Genomic DNA, 18344 nt, shown 5'->3' on the forward strand with positions numbered 1-18344 from the left:
ATAGATGTCAAGCCATGTACACATACATGGGACAAGCAAACCTCTGCGGTAGGTTCCTTTTAACAAAGAGAATCAAAATGAGGACTGCCAAAAGGGGGAATTTTAGAATACCGAGACCAACACACCAGTTGGGCTCTTATAAGTCATCCAGGGCAATGGTCTGATGGGCCCCACCAAAAATCTCCCAATGGGGAGAGTCATAACCCTCCATTCAGTGCGCTGTAGATTGTTAAAAGATGCATCAAAGGGGCATTCAATAGGAAAAAAAAAACAAACGCATACACAATGATCAAATAGATCGCTAGGGTATTAGGCACTACAAGGAATATCAGATTGACGGTCTGCTCTGGCTCACTGAAACATGGGTTCCACTTTCATGGACCTAGTGCCCGAACCTACCATGCATATCCTATCGGAATTTAAACTTGATGAATCATTTCTTCATCAATCATCTAATAAACCAATTCAAGAAAACAAAAATGCCCCAAAGAGAAAAACAAGAAAGAAAAAAATAAATAAAAAAACTGCAGAATTATTCAGAGCCAAACGATTCAAATATCTAAATCACACGCCAAAGTAAAATTGAAAGTTTCACTCAATATGAATGAAAATCATTTCTTTTCGGGTTCATCCTCTGTCTTTAGCCCATAACGGCGGTTGAACTTGGCAACCTGGCCAAGGCTCTGGGCAATCTGACGCCTCGCTCTAAAATGATAGACTTTACCCGTGTCATGTATTCTAGTCATCATAACCTGAATCAGTCTTCCACTCTGTGTCACATATGATATCCATTGCATCTGGGGGTGCAATCCTTTCCTCATCTTGAAATCTGAACAGGCACATTACAGAAATTTAACAATGAAAATAAGAAAACTCAACAATTGCAAGATGCACGTAGTTCCACTCATCATGTAGAATGGGTTGAACAATGGCTATAAGCTCACACAAAATACTTTAATGTCAGCTCTTTCAGCCAAAAATATAGAGGAGATTTGCACAAAAACAATTTAGGGTTTTCATTGCCGCATGTGCCAACTGTGAACAAGTCCAAGCACCCACTCGTTAGGTTGGCAGCACGTGTATGAACGAAAAATGAACACTTAGGGCCTGTTTGGTTTTCCAATTACAACAGTACATGGCTATAAATGGATAATGATTATTCACTCTTGTAATTGTATGGTGACGTCACTTTCCTTGATGATTTTGCCACATTGTTTGTTTCACCTAGAATCACTGTAAAAATGGTAGTTTTATGATTTGAAAATGTAAAGATTGCAATTTACTTTACCTACTTCTACAAGTGTATTTCACTCTCGATTTACGAGCCATAACTCCTCTTTAAACAAACAGCCAGAAATGATATGATGGCTCATTTACTTTGCATTTCATAGGAAATTGGAAAACCAAACAGGCCCTTGGGAGAAATGGACCAACAGTCCAAATTCAGCATACGTGTAGTCGACAGACCAGCCTAATCATTGGGCCAGGAAATATTTGCAGTGGGCTCTAGATGAGTGACCTAGATATTGCACATGGTACGTTGGCATTTGTGCCATGAAGAAACCTTTCAACCATCTTGGCATAGTTTGCTTAAACGCTCTCTATTGGAACCAGTGTTTTCAGTAGCGTACGTGACGTAGCGTAGCGCTCCAAAAACGCTACGTAGCGTGTAAAGTAGCATATATCCCCTGTCGCGCACACTACAGGGGTCGTAGCGTATGCTACGGAAGCGTAGTGTGTATCACAGGTAGCGTTCGCTACTTGTTTTTTTTTTTTACACTGTCGTAAATGGTGGTGAACTCAAACCATTGCGGTAACTTAAGTTTTTTTTTTTAAAAAAAAAAAAAAACTATTCGAATTGTATTCGACAGCCGGCCCTAACTCGACACCCGACACTGCTTCCTCTCCCCCTCTTCAATCTTGCAATCGAAAGGTCCTTCGGAGGGGCTTCTTTGGCTAATTGTTGGAGACTACAATGAGCTCCATTTGGTGCAGTTTCATCAACAATGGAGAAGAAATGACAGAGAAATCGGATTTCCCCTATTCCGGTTGCGATCGGCTGTGGAGCTTGAACTTTCACATATTTCATTAATTCAATCTCATCTTGAGACAAAAAATAGGTACGCATGTTCCTTTTTTTTTTGAATTTCTTTCGATGTACAATGAAAATAACTTGGCATTTTGAGTTTTTCTTATTTTTTCCCTTTTAAAATGCCGGATACTGTGCGTTTTTTTAATTTTTTTCATTTCTTTTTCAATATCTCTGTAGATGTAGATTTTTTTTTGTGGTACGGCCCACGTGGGGCCCACTGAGGTGCGTGAAGGGGTGGATTTACATTGTTTGCTATGGTATGGCCCACGTGGGGCCCACTGAGGTGTGTGAAGGAGTGGATTTGCATGGTTTTTCTATGTTGTGGCCCACGTGGGGCCCACTGAGATGCGTGAAGGGGTGGATTTGCATTGTTTTCTATGGTGGGCCTACTGTGGTGTGTGTATGTGTGCATTATTTTTTTATTGTGCTATTTAATATTTATCATATAGATATATATAAATAATAAAAAAAATATAAGTATTGTGTAGCTTACGCTACACGCTACACAATTTCGCCATACGCTATAGAGGGTTAAACGCTACGCAACACGCTACTGCTATTTAAAACACTGATTGGAACATAAGAAATCTCCCTTCTAAAGATCAATGCAACATTTTTAGTCTAGTCATGCAATCAATGACTATGTAACAAGATTCATGGTTCTCTAAACAAGAAGAGAAACCTATCATCTAATCTGAACACCAGCTAGGCAAGTTAACCACCGTAACTCATCAGTTCCAGCTAGTAGTAAATGGCTTTTGATAATTGCTAGCACTGAAAATATGTATGTGATCAGATGGGGTGATTTCTCAAAAATAGGAGGGAAAAAACAGCATTTTCGACTAAATAGAACCCTAACTTGTTTTTATGGATATTCCAAGTGGCCCAACTCTACTTTGTACATCAGAATAACATTATGAAATACTATATGTGGTTGTATACACCTATATTTTGATAATTTATAAAATTGGGTGTTTTTTAGTGTAATTCACAAGTTTTTCTGACTTGCTTCTAAATGCTCAATTGCCTTGCGCTCCTTCAATGAGACCGGCACATTGCTAGTAGAGACAGGTGCAAAATTCAGTCATTTTAAATCTGAATTTCTATGCTTCAAGGAGACTGTCCATTGATAGGTCGACCACTCCACCTCGAACATATTAAGAATGCACCACCAAACCCCTGAGAGAATGATCAGTGAATTATGGGACAGCTAAAAGAATCCCCAATGGCAGACACTCCAAGAAGCTTCATATAGAGGACCGAACAGTAAATCCAAGTGATTTCCACAATCTGATTCTTTTATTGATTCCTAAAAATAGGATGAACATTCCTTCCCAAGAGAGAGTTGGGCAAAAGAAATGATCTGTTAATCACTATGATTCCTTTTCAAACAACTCCCCTCCCTTGGGGCACACACATGCATAGGACAACCATCCATCAAAATTACAGAGCCAACCTATAGACATCCCAAAGAGAAGTTGGAATGGGCAATAATCGCACCATGCTTCCTCCTAGAACAGAATTTCTAGGGCCATTCCCTTCACCATATTCAGTTCCTTCATTGCAAAAGTCTCCACTTTCTGAATGGTTCTCCAAGCTCCTGCCGTTCTATAGGTGGGGCACGGGCAAGGACTGCACTATTATCCCTAAGGCTATATTCGGCCCTTGTAACCTACTTCAAGAGGCTATCTTCACCTAATGCAAACCACCAAAACCATTTTCCCAATGACACGTGTTCACTGTCTTCAGCCTTCTTGTGCCCAACCCTCACATCTTCCGTTCACATACTTCTTTCCATTCTACCAAATGATACTTCCCCATACCAATTACCATCCACAAACAAGAGATGAGTTACTTGAAATTTTACTTAATGGTAATTATATATTAGAGATCTTGATCTATAATAGATAATTACTGCTAACATGAACTTTTTATGTATCAGAGATCTTTATCTCTAATACATAATTACAGTTAACGAAAATGAGATGAACTCATTTTTATGCATCTACCAAACAGGGCCTAAGATGATAGTGGTGATGGTGATGGTTATGGTGAATGATTTTTTCCTTTTTTCTTTTTCTGGATTGACGGCAAGAATGAATGAAATGTTATTGAAAAGAACAAACAAAAATACCATAGCATACATACAATTTATGAATAATTGCATCATTTGAAACAATTTAGCATTCCCAAAACAGCATTGGCCTAGGCACTTTGTGTGCCGGATTTTGCAATGTGATTCACTTATTTGAATGTGTTGACATTAAATATCCATTCTTTGACCACCCCAAAGCATCTACAACTTATCACAGAATTGGCCCCTCACTACTAAGCCGCCAAATGCATTAGTTAGACTACCTTTGGCTTTTTGAGTACCAGAAAAAGAATTATCCTAGTGTCAAACAACATGTAAGACACCTTAGCTACATCCCACAAATGCCAACCTCAACTCAACACCCAAGATCACTAAATCGGCCTTATTATTCAATAATTGGTTGCCTACCTGACATGAATCCTCCTTGTAAGGTAAACCTGGCCAAGAACTAGCTGGTGCATTGCTATGATACTTGTGTCATTATGCATTAAACTGTAAATATATTGTAACAATGTCTTGATACAATGCGAATTCATAAATTTCATCATGCCTATTATATATATATATATATATATCTTTACTATGTTCAGACATTTTCAATATCAGGTATGCTAACCCTCGAAGAGAGGGAAAAAAAAACTAGAGAGAGAGAAGAAAAGAAATAAAATAAAAATAAAAAAGTAAGAAAGCAAGAAAGAAAGAAAGAAAATTTGATTTCATCTTTATAATCGTATGAATACCGCCGTTGACCCAAACCTGTTTCTGTATCCAAATTATTCAAGTTGTCGAGATGCATCATATCCATATCGATCCATATTTGTACCATTGTATCATCAAGTCCAATGACCATTGTTTTGATAACCATGAAATGTACAAACAACCACAAGAACTAGCACTTGTTATGGAGCAAAACAAGAAGAGGAGAAATAACAAGATGTGTTTGGATAGAGAGAAATCAAAACCATGGACGTAGAAAAGCAATAGGGAATCCTCACGAAATGGAAAGCTCATGAATTCCAACTCTAATTTTGTCGTTTGGTTTGGAGTGCAGTTTTCTATGGAAATGTCAAAAAATTAACACTCAAACAACAGCAAGAGTTGACACTCGTAACCTTGAAAATCTAGAAAGTTTTTTGATAGTCATTCTGTCCACATTTTCAAGTAAAACCTTGGAAATGGAAAACAGTTTCCATACCTCATTGTTTTCTCAAACAGGGAAATTGTAGGTTTCAATGGAAAATGTTTCCATTTCCGAAGTATTCGACGTTCCTAACATCCCTAAAGGAAGAAGAAAATAGGGAAGGGAAGAGAGGGGGGGGGGGGGGGGGGGTTGTTTGTCCATCTATGGACCTAACAACCTGAAGAAACAAACAAAATTTGGGTGAGTTGAATAAACAAAAAGGTAAATTTTCCACGGGGCATGGGAGGCAATTTCAACGTCGTCCAGTTTTCTCATGAAAAACTGGGTTGTTTTAGAGTGCATATGAGCAAGCAGAGTTTTGCTAATTACATGAGAGCCTCAAGAAACCAATTTAAGCTCCTCTCAGTGGTCACCTAGTCATGTGATCTAACAATAGGAAAAAGACTGATGATATGTGAACTCAACCAATTTTTCATTGTAGTTAATGAAAAGATGTACAAGAAAAAAGAGAGAAGAGAGTTGAGAAAGAGAATGGAAAAGGAGAAAGGGGGTTAGGGTTGGATGCCCTGCCTCCTTGCTTTTATTCACTTAAAAACCAAAAAATAAAAATACCCAAAATACCCATCACTTGTTAAAAATTGATTTATGCACCTTAGCACTCAAATATCCACATCTCTCATACGTATCATGCAAACATTAGGGCTAGCCAGAGACCACTTTTGCAGGTTACCATTGGTGAGGACTCGCTTCCTTCCAACCAGCCATACAAAAGCCACAACTCTAAGGGACACACCATATCTCCAGGAATAGTGAGTCTTGGCCTTCAATCCTGACTATGTTTGCCAATTCAGACCATAGAAAAACCAGACAGAGAAGTAACCAAATTTGTGACTAAGCTAGACCATCGCATCCCGATTCCCTTCAATGGGGTGATAGTCTGTTAAGAGATCAAGAAGCCACACAAAATCTTCCACTTCCTCGTCTCGAAGGCCCCTCCTACACAAGGGAGCCCAAACCACCTAGGCCCCACATTTATCGTAGCACTGATAAACTATAATGTTTTTCCTTGGGGAAAGACTCGCATAGATGTTTGGCTAGTTTTCCAATGCACAAGGGAAGGCTGAGATAAGTAGAGGGGAAATCATCCAGCACTACACCTAAAGACTAACACTAACCTCTTAACCTCCTCATAAGCAAGGTATCCCAAATCGGTTACGTATCGGCCATAACGGCCGATACGTAACACTAACGGTGGGGCCCGTTACGCGATACGGGGGTGTAGCGGTCAATGGGCCGATATTGTAACCGTAACGGCCGTTACGGACTCGTAACGGCTGTTAAAAAAAAAAAACTTACCTTTCTTCTTCTTCTTCTTCCTTTTCTCGGACAGCTGCGGCCCTGCTGTAGCTGCAACCTTCGTTTTCTTCTTCTTCTTCTTCTTCTTCTCTCTCTCTCTCTCTCTCTCTCTCTCTCTCTCTCTTCTTTCCCTCTTTCCCCCTTTTTTTCTTTTCTCTCTTCTTTCCCTCTTTTTTCTTTTCGGTTTCCCTCTCTCCCCTTTTTTTTTTGTTTTTTTTGCAAGTGTACCACACACCAGCTTAGCTGATATAGGTACGTGTCACGCTAAGACGAGCACTAACACTCCTCGAGCTCTAAGTTGTACGAATGGTTCAAAGGAGATCAAAGTTATATGGGCTCCACAGTGATGTATTTATTATATCTACACCGTTCATCTATTTTTAAATATTATTTTAGAGCATTACCCAAAAAATGAATCGTATCCAAAGATCGTCTGGACCACACCAAAAATAGCAGCGGAGATGATGATTTTCACCGTTAAACAATTCGTAGGCCCACCATAACATTTATTTTCCATCCAATCTGTTCATAAGGTCAAAAAGACCTGAATGAAGAGGAAAAACAAATTTCATATTGATCCAAAAGTTCTGTGATCCCAAAAAAGGTTTCAATGGTAGGCGTTCAATCCCCCGCTACTTTTTGCAGTGTGGTCCACTTGATAATTAGATCTATATTATTTTTTATGTCAAGCCTTAAGACAATCTCGTCAAATGAATGGATGGTTTAAATATAACACATTCATCACGGGTGGGGCCTTAAAAACTTTGACACGTGTGCAACACTTCACCATCCGAGTCCCGCCTAATTCGAGCCCTTAAAAAATTGTACACGAGACATGTTAACTTAAAATTTACCAATTAAATTATGAACTGCAATTGCTAACTCACAATGCCAAAATCAAATTATTTGAATAGTTTTGCTTGTTATTTTGTGGACTTTTATTTTTTTAAATAGTGCTTTTGATTTTTTTCATGATTCACTATCCAATAAATGTCCACCAATACATAAGTGGTATAATAGCAATAAATTGCATGAATTTGAGGCTAATTTGGGGCATAGATTGGTCCTTCAAGTCAGCCCAAAATTGGCAACGTCATCTACCTGAATTTAATTTTATTTTTTTAAAGAACTATTGGGAGAAAGATATTAAATTGTTAAGTATATAAATTAGATATTTAGAAAATTAAATATATGAATTTTGTAGTCAAATTTAGGTTACCTGATTCAAAAATTAATCAAACAGTCCTATACAACTTCTCACCAAAGAGTGGACCGTTACACCACCATAAACATGTTCCAATTTATAAATGAATGCATATTTGGAATGTTTAGAATATTCCGGATTTAATCCATATTTTTTTGGCAAAAAAATAAAATAAAATTGCGCCGTTACGGCCCGTTACGCCCCCGTATCCGTATCGGTTTTAGAGGGCACCGTTACGCCAACTAATACCGATACGGGATACCTTGCTCATAAGGAAGTCCTATGCCCAAAATCTCACTTTTCAAGCAGTTAATGTTCAGGCTTAACACCGCCTCATTGCACCACACTATCTTCCTCATGTTCTCCACCAACACATATGCTGCCTCATAGAAAAGGATGGTATCATTGGCAACTATAAGTGGGAAATCAAGGGTCTCGAGCTCGAAACTTTGAATCCACAGATACGTGCCTCCTGGCCTTCAGTTAACATTTTGCTCTAAGCTTCAACCACCACAACAAATAAAAATGGATAATGGATCCCCCTACCGTAATCCTCTCAAAGCACTAAAGAATCCTTACAGTCCAACACTGAAAACAAAAACCTATCTGACACACTCGAGCAACCAAGCCCTCCATTTCTGACCATAGCCTAACCTCTTACGCATATAGTCCAAGAAACCCCAATCAACTTGATCGTAGGCCGTCTCGATATCCAGCTTACACGCCACCTCCGCCGAGCCTTCCTTATGCTTAGAATCAATGCATTCATGAGCAGTTAGGGCACTATTCACAATTCCCCCCCCACAATGCACCTTGATTAACCAAGTCACAATGCACCTTGATTAACCAAGATGACTTTGGCAAGGATTTTAGTGAAAATCTTATAAGGGCAAGGATTTTAGTGAAAATCTTATAGGGGCCCCCTATAAGGCTGATATGCCCGAAGTCCCTTCAAATTAACTACGCCTTCGACCTTTGGCATAATAGCAATAAAAGAAGCTCCAAGTTCTTTCAACAGCCACACCTCTTGAAGAACTCAAAGACAGCTTACCAGATCTTTCTTCACCACGCTCCAAAAGACTTGGAAAAAAGCAATCGGAAATCCACAGCTTCTTTCATTTCGTACTCGGCTACTAGACATTCAAGAGCCCTCGCATCTATCAAGGATAGAAGATCAAACTGCAGATTGTTATTGTCCAATCTTAGCTTGATCATCTTATCACTTTTTAGCAAGTTCATGTAATTTTGTATGCAAAATGATGTCTCAAACTTGAGCCTTCTCCCTTGGAATATTTGCTTGCTTCTCTCAAGCCAAATGACCCACATCGTGATTTGACACACCATCTTGCATAGAAACTTTTCCTACATTACTCCAGGCCATAGACGACCATCCAAAAACCAGCTCAGTTACCTTATTTAGCATTACTCGGGCGATGCCAAACTTCTACAACACTAGAGTCCAAAACAAGGAGATTGTTTCAACCCATATATTGCCATGTTCAACCTACAAACCTTATCTAACTCCCTGAGCAACAAACCTAAGTGGTCTCTCAATATGTGTCTCTTCCATGAGATCTCCATATACAAACACATTTTTAACATCAAGCTGAAAAAATCGCAAACTATAATTAATGGCCACAGAGATTATAACACAGATGGCAATGTGATTAGCAACAGGGAAAAAAGTCTCTGTGTAGTCCAGGCCAAGAGTCGGAATATAATGTTTAGCAACCAAACGAGCTTATCAACCTTTCCACAATACCATCAGGTTGAAATCCATAGCACGCTTGCATCCATCTCTACTGGGATAGGAATAGGAGACTTCAATACAGGACTGAGAATTTTCCAACTCAATATATAACACACCATACAGGCATAAATATTACATACCAGACCCTACCCGACCACATTGCATAGCAAACGGTCTCCAAGAAATATATATATATATATATATATATATATATATATATATATATATATATATATATATTCAAAAAATCCCAAAATAAACCATAAATGTTCATCGAAAATGAAAAATAATTCATTAGCAGATATTAAGGGGCAAGAAAATACCTTTATCAAGCTCAAGAAGAGATCCAATCAATCAGAAAACTGAATATTTAAGCTTCGTCGTTATAGAGATGTGAAAAGGGGAAAATCTATTTTTTTTTCTTCGTTTCAGCTCCAATGCTCTTGAAAATTTGGCAAATGGAACTTCTTGCAGGATCGATTGATCGGCCAAAATCTCCTCTTCAATGGCTTTGTAGATCGAAAGAACCGGAAAATTGCATTTGGGGCCAGAGGTGTGAGTGCGTCGAGCTTTCTAAACCCTTAAAATTTTGTGGGAGTGGATTACGTGCGGCACCGGCCTTACCTAACACGGTGCGGCCCTGAGCGTGGGCCCACCTTGATGTATGTCTAGTATATCTACGCCGTCTATCCATTTTTCCAGATCATTGATCATGAGATAAAAAATGAAGCAGGTCCAAATCTTTGGTGGACCACGCTACAGGAAACAGCGGTGATTAACCATTAAAAATATCTGTGGGCCATAAAAATTTTAGATCAATCTAATATTTGTTTTTTCCCTTCATCCAGGTCGGTGTGACCTAATCAAAAAGTGGGATGGAAAATAAAAATTACGGTAGGCCCTGGAAACATTTAGGGCCTATTTGGCCGGGCAGATCCCATGGTATTAGGAGGGATGGGATCAATTTTAAGGTAATGATAGTGGTGTTAGTGGATTGTCTTAAGATCTGTGGGATTGCTTATGTCTGGGTATGATTGGCACGCCATGCATATCCCGGGATTTTACATTCCAATCCATCCAACCATGGGATAGGATTAATTTTAAGGTAATGATGGTGATGTCAGTGGATTGTCTTAAGATCCATGGGATTGCTCATATCCTGGGACAAGTTCACCAGATCTGCTTGGCTCGTCATGCCTATCCCAAGATATTGCTGATCCCATCCCTCCTAATACCTTGGGATCTGCCTGGCCAAATAGGCCCTTAATGGTGGGCGTTCAATCCCACTGTTTGCTGCAGTGTGATCCACCTGAGATTTAGATTTACTTCAGTTTTTATCGCATTCTCTTGAATGATATGGATAGATGGACGGATAGCATGGATATACTGCATATCCATCAAGGTTGCCCCCCTCCCCCCCGATCACGGCCACACCGCCTTGGGTGAGGCTGGCGACGCACCTAATCCGTTCCCTAAATTTTTAAGATGTTTTTAAAAGTGCCTGTTTGGGAGCTTGGATTCGGAACCCCTGAATTTGGAACCGTGGATTTCAAACTCTTTGGAATTTGAAATCATCTTGTTATGTTTGGCACCCTGAATTCAGGAATCCATGCATTCAGAAATCTGCCTGGTATATTTATAGGGATTTGAATTTAATTGCTAAATCAATTTTAATATCTTTAATTAGTGTAGTTATGTAATGTTTGACACAATGGTTGTAATAAGCCCATTGAAATATATACTTTGTTCGAAAATGGTGAATTCGAAGTCTTGGATAGGCCACAAGCATAAGATCACATCGGAGTGACTAACCAATAATTTTTAACCATTGATTTACATGGACAATGTTTAAACGGCACAGATTATCATATTAAAGTAATTATAGTGATGCAATTGATAATCTAATTGTTTTAGGATATCATCGGTGGGTCGTGTGCCCAATAGATTAATAGTCTAGTGACACATGTTACACATGCAACTCTTGAAAAGATTTTACCTGTAATCCAAGCTTTCATCTTGGATTTCAAACCCTCTCTTTAAGGGGATTGAAACCCTTTGGATTTAAAAATTAAAAATCTCAGTTATTTTATTGTGCTAAACATATCAGGGGATTTGATCAGAGAAATCCCAGAAAAAAAAAAAAAAGAAGAAGCATAGTGAGCCCATGGGCTACGCGTAGAAGCTTGGAGGAGCTGAAGAATGATGGTTATGTCATAGGGGAAGATGATTAGGATCAAATAAAATTTTAATCATTTAAACATAATTGCTTAACTTCCAGCAATGTGTAAATTAAACTAAGTAAAGCAATTTAACATAAAGGCTTCCAAGCCATTAGTGGGTCCAATTACATAAACTAAAAATGATTTGACATTCATGCAACTAATCTATAAATGATAGCGTACATTTGTGTGTAGGATGTGCTACCTATCAACTCATAGTATTCATCTAATCATGCATATATATAATTAAACATTCAATCATATAAGCATAATTAAACAAGTGCTCAAAGACAATCTCAAACACAAGTATGTATAGTGATTTGGTTTCCTTACTTCACTCCTAGCGGACGCGCTCAACACATGAGCGTACCAGATTTCAATATCAGATGTTTTAAATAAATTTCACCTCTAACATTTACAATCCTATACAAGGACCCAATCTTGTAAAAGACTCTGCGTTGTTATAATGCCTCGGTTCCCATAACCTATAGAACTCTTTTTATAAAAACATGTATGTTTACCTGGAGTATAAAAGATTATATGATGCAAACATGTGGAAATCAGAGTGCGAGGGAGATAAACTAAGCATGGTGCGTCATCATATATCAAACATCATCAAATCTTAGTCCACTTAGCTGGGGACTTAGTACAAAACCTAAGTTCTTAAATTATCTTAACCAAACCACTATTATGAAATATACTACATTCTATTAGTTGAGAACGTAAAACTCAGCAACGTCTTAACCGGGCTCCTCCTCGAAGAGTTCCTCTCCCACCCTAGTAGATCAGCATTGAGGTCCGCTTCATAAGCTCCATTATCTAGAGTTATGCCTGCATCATTTGTACGATTGTATATTCAAAGAATAAGTGTATAGCTCAGTGTGATTTCCCTTCAAGATTACAAACAACCACATTAGTTAAGTATAGTTTAAGCAAGAAAATGTACAAAATAATTCACGATGAAATCTTATTTAAGTGCATGGAAGCGTGAATGCACATCAACCTGAGGATGCTCATCCAGTTGTGTCATGCCCCAGACTCGGTGACCGAACTCACAAGGAACCCGATATCCGATTCCAGCCGCAACAGCCTTCGTGGTGCCCCATTCTCGGCTCCTGGCACCCATTCACCAGGTTCCGATCCTAGGATCCCACGAGGAGGATTTATAACATAAGTTTGAATCTAATAAGAGCATCCACAAGATCATAACATAGTAACCACAGATAGTAACTATAGGAACACATCACAAAAATCCACTAAGAATTAAAACTTTAATACAAGGTACGGTGCTCAAGGGAAATACAAGGTCTAAACAACGGCGACTCCAAAAGGTCCTCGGCGCACTCCAATGCTCCTCCTCAGCTACTGCGACTGTCTAAAATCACCTACACGCATCAATCGTGCATAAGCTTATAGAAAGCTTAGAGGGCGGTGTCAATGTGTGTAATACTAGTGCCAGAAAGAAATATCAGAGAATGCAGAAGCTCGATATGAACCATGAACACTATTAATGCCACTAGCCATACCAAGGCTAAGCTATGACAATCATGAATGCAACAAGCCATACCAAGGCTATGCAAAGAAGTAAATGAGTAATGGGTGCCATACCGAGGCGATGTACAAAAGGCCAATATAGCCAATGCTAATACAATGCAATACATGCTAGTCCTCATATCAAGTTCATATATTACTATAGTTCCACTATAGGGAAACCACTAGAGTCAAATACACTACCAGCTGACTGCCGCTCTCTTAGCCGCACAGTCTAACGAACGTAAGAGACCTCACTACCCACTTGTGGACAGCCAATCACCAGCAAGGCTCGACGGTAGCGGACTCATTCACGAGTTGGTCAAACTCAGCCTAGCTATTGCCCCCTCACTCAGGCTGGTAAGGTGACGCCCCATCTCAACTGACCATGCCATAGTAGGAGATGCGGCCTGACGGTATAAGGCACTCGGGCGCTCATGTTTTCCCCTTGGTTTCAGCGTTGAGGCATCTTCTTGGTACCATGAAGGATTAGGGGCTTTCACCCAAGGACATCCTAAGTACCCTATATACTCAAGAGATATTTTTGGTGTCCAATACGGCCATGCACAATACTCCTGTGGAGGCTACGGCCTTGATGAAGCAAGGGTGAATATAAACCATGAATGAAATTAATGCCAGATGCATGAATCACGCATACCAATCATGCATCAACTCCAAGCATCCTATGTGCTTAAGAGGGGAACTCCATCCCTCTGGGAAGCCATAATATCTTGCCCAATGGCACAACCATGACCACACACACACAATGTCAACTAAGCACACAATGATGTATATGGGTCATCAAGATGAACAAGATGCGCTATGTGGCGATGAACGATATAGTATACTCCTATCCAAGTAAAGACTAAGTCTAGGTACTTAGACAAATTCTCTAATGGGGCCCCAATAGTCTGGGGTAACTTTAAGTGCTATGGTTTTATGCTCCTTTGGTTGTCAAATTTTGTGGTGCCAAAACCTCAATATATGTCTTACATAGTTCATTGTTATAAATGTGCAAGACATTGCATCACCGCTCTGAGCACTTCAAGTCAAGAACGAAGAACTACTTCAAACTACTTCAAGAAATACAAGTACAAGCTACTACAGTAGAATGCAAGTACAAGCTACAACAGTAGAAGTGATCTTGTTCAAGATTCAAGTCAGTGTACAACATAAGATGAATTGTTATTCAAGCTATAGAAGATCTCATGTTCAGTGCTACATTAAGTTCAAAAATCTCAAGCTTCACAATCTTTAAAGGTCATCTATCATCTGAAGATATGAAGTCTCGATGTTCATACCTCACTTTCAAGGTATGATTGACCTTAGATTGTCCTTAAGGTAGGTCATTTTAAATACATAATTCAATTGAATCATTTTACATGGAATTGGATTGTTCTAAGACTAATCTTAAACTTTGTTCGACTAGTCCTAGCATTGCCTCGACCAGTTTAAGAAATTCTAAGACCAGTCTTAAGTTGGTTGTAATTTTTTAGAATTTTTTGTTCATCCACGACCAGTCCTAGACTCTGTTCGACCGGTCGTGTGAATAGTGTCGACTCGTCCTACGACTAGTCCTGGTTCTATGACTCAAACTACAGCAACCAATCTTTGAGTCTTACGACCAGTCGTAGATATGCTACGACCAGTTGTAGAGGGCCTACAACCAGTCGTAGAACGGTTTTATCCGATCGCGCTCAAAAATTCAAAAATCCGTTTCTCCTATGACCAATCATAGTCGAGTTTCTGCAACTATAAATAGAGCACAAATTTCAGAGATTGATAACTCAATTCAAGTAAAATCAAGGGATCACTCTGAGATAAGTTTGTGTTCATTTTAAGCTACTTTGTGCATAATTTATATTCTCTTTTGTTAGCTTTATTAATTTGATTTTATTTTTACATTCCAATCTTAATTGAAAAGAGGAATTGTGATATTCCTTCTTCTTGGAATCAAAATCAAATATAGCTAGCCCAACTGGTTTAATTTAAAATTAATTAGAACCTAGAATCATTTTAAAGTGAGTATTGGACTTTGAACTTCTACATTGGATCTTCTACTTCGATTGGTTCTTCCGGGCTGCAACAAAAGGAGAAATCTAGGTATTTTACATTTATGTAAATTTTTATTTTGGTTTTATTTGAGATTAATCCAGAAAAATCTCAATGTGTTGGTTATCTGAGGAGAGCCAAAAAACTTAGAAGTGAGAGTTTTTGAATTGTGTAAGCCCTTTCTAAAAACACACAATTGTGAAGGTTTTAGGTGAACCTGTGAAAACCTATTTTGATAGTGAACGCTAATATCCCCTATGTGAGGATATTAGCAGTGGAGTAGCAATCTGTGTGGCTGTTTTTTAACAGTTGGTGTACATACATGTGAACCACTATAACTCTGTGTGTTTTGTGGATGTGTGATTTATATTTTCTATCTTTGATCATTCAGATTTGTGGTATGTATATGTGAATGTGAATGTTGTAATATTTACATTTCAAGCATTGTGGGGAATGTTGTAATAGTTTAGAATTTATTTCTTGCTATTTCATTTGTTTCCTTTCTGTTTAAGTTTTTGATATTCAATTTGTTCTAGAAATAAGGTTGTCCTGCCATAAATCTTTGGTTTTTTTGGTTTAAGGTTGTCCTTAGAACAACATTAATATCAATCTCTCTTTTTAAGGTTGCTTTACATTCCAATATAGTGATTTATTAATAGTGATATTTTTTATTCATTTATATTCCGCTGTTATTATTTAAATTTGGCATTGTCCTATTCAACCCCCTCTAGGACATATAGCTTGGCCATTTCAAGTGGTATCAGAGCCTAATAGCTCGTTTTAATTCTTGTTATTTGGATTTATTTCCTGAGCTAACTGATCTAAGCAATATATAAGATGTCAAATTTTGATAGCCTTTCAGTCCCTAGGCCTCCACCTTTTGTTGGCACCAATTATGCCTATTGGAAAGCCAGGATGAGGATCTTCCTTAAATCCATGGATGAAAGCGTGTGGCTAGCCACAGTGAATGAATGAACCCCTCTTACCACTGAAGTAACTGGGATCGATGGTTCAAAATCAATGAGAGTAACACCTTATTTCTCATGGACCACATTTCAGAAAAGTGAGAGTAGTACAAATGCAAAAGCACTAAATGTAATCATTTGCACACTATCACTAGATGAATTCAAGAGAATTATATCCTATGATTCTGCAAAGCAAGCTTAGGATATTTTAGAAATGACACACAAGGGTACATCAATTGTGTCAAGAAATCTAAAGTCCAAATCCTCACAACCAAATTTGAGGAAATACATATGGAAGAAAATGAAATGTTTATGAACTTCTACACTGGATTAAATGACATTGTGAACTCTATGTGGGGTCTTAGAGATAAAATCCCAGAAAGTAAAGTGTGTGCAAAAATATTACGCTCACTTCCTGAATGGTTTAATTATAAGGTAACTACGATCTAGGAACTTCGTGATACGGATACAATGAGGGTAGAAGAATTAGTTGGGTATTTACAAACCTACGAGTTAAATTTTAAAGCTCCTAAAGGAAAATCTATTGCCCTTAAAGTCTTCTAAAAATGTTTCTCAAGAAAACAATTCTGATTTAGAAAATTCGGAAGACGATATGGCCCTTTTAGCGAAAAAGTTTTACAAAATTTTTAAAAGTAAAAAGAGGGTTGATTTTCAAAAAGCAAATGATAAGAATGGATCTAAATCTAAATCTAAGACTTGAAAATCTTTAAAAGATAGTCAATGTTACAACTACCAAGAATATGGGCATTTATTAAACAAGTGTCCTAAAAAGGACAAACCCAAAAAGAAGAGTATGTTGGCTACTTGGGATGAATCCTCTGATTCTGAAGCCTCTTCTAATTCAGAAGATTCTGAAACCGAGTCGAGCAGTGAAGTTAAAGCCCTTATGACTCTAACCAAATTCACATTTTCAGATAATGATTCAATAAGTGAAGAAAATCTGAACAGTGAATGTGAAAATGAAGATGATCTTTAAGATGCTTACAATGCCCTATACAAGGAAAGTTGTAAACTTGCTGTGAAACTTAAACTTCAAAAAGAAAAATTTTCAAAGCTTAAAGAAAATTTTGAGTCTCTTGTTTTAGAAAAATCTCATATTTCAAATTGTTTTGAAAAACGAAAATGCGATTTGAAATTCAAAACCTCCTAGATTGAAAATCTGAAATCTGAAAATGAGAAACTTAAACTTGAAGTCTCTTCTCTTTTGAGTTTAAAGGATACATAGAGATATGCCCAAGGTGATCCAAATTTAGAAAAACTTTTATTCGAATCAAGAAAATGTGGCGACCTATCCGGTTTTTTGCTACGATAAGAATATTCCTCCTAAATAGAAGAACACTCCTCCCAAAGTTTGTGAGAGGAGAAACTTCGAACTCAAAAGGGAAAAGTAATCAAAATTTTTCTAAAAATTTTATAACTTTTCAAAAACCTAAAATAACTATATCAACTATAAAAATCAGAACCAAAACCCTTTAGCTGAGAAAATAGTTGATCTTCTTAAGGAGCTCTTAAAATCTAACTCAGTGGGTCACTCTAACAATAACTACAATCAAAAGAAGACCCACTATACTCCTAAACCCAAAACAGTTATGAAATGGGTTCCTAAGGTTACCTGCTTGGTTGCCCACACTGCTTTCAAAGCTACAAGCCATTCAAAGTGGTACCTAGATAGTGGATGTTCAAGGCATATGACTGGTGATAAAGGTTTATTCACCGATCTCAAAGACATGACTGATGGTTCAGTCACATTCAGCGATGGCAACAATTACAAGATTATTGGCTAAGGTATGGTTCAACTCTATAACCTCCCTTTGTTTAAAAATGTTTTATGCATTGAAGGGTTAAAACACAATATATTAAGCATATCTCAAATATGCGATAACAATCATAGTATAAGATTTTCTAACCAAGGTTGTGAA

The 18344-nt window shown here is 38.0% G+C and overlaps 1 long non-coding RNA gene across 1 annotated transcript; it reads right to left on the minus strand.

Moving 5' to 3' along the window:
- Positions 1 to 577: 577 nt before the first annotated feature.
- Positions 578 to 10378, minus strand: LOC131239985 (uncharacterized). Its single transcript, XR_009168547.1, has 2 exons — positions 9962 to 10378; positions 578 to 829 (listed from the first exon to the last, which is right to left on the minus strand). It is a non-coding gene; the product is annotated as an uncharacterized LOC131239985 (long non-coding RNA).
- Between the last annotated feature and the right edge of the window lie 7966 nt (positions 10379 to 18344).

This window comes from Magnolia sinica, chromosome 3 (genome assembly GCF_029962835.1).
Source record: "Magnolia sinica isolate HGM2019 chromosome 3, MsV1, whole genome shotgun sequence".
Classification (NCBI taxonomy): Eukaryota; Viridiplantae; Streptophyta; class Magnoliopsida; order Magnoliales; family Magnoliaceae; genus Magnolia; species Magnolia sinica.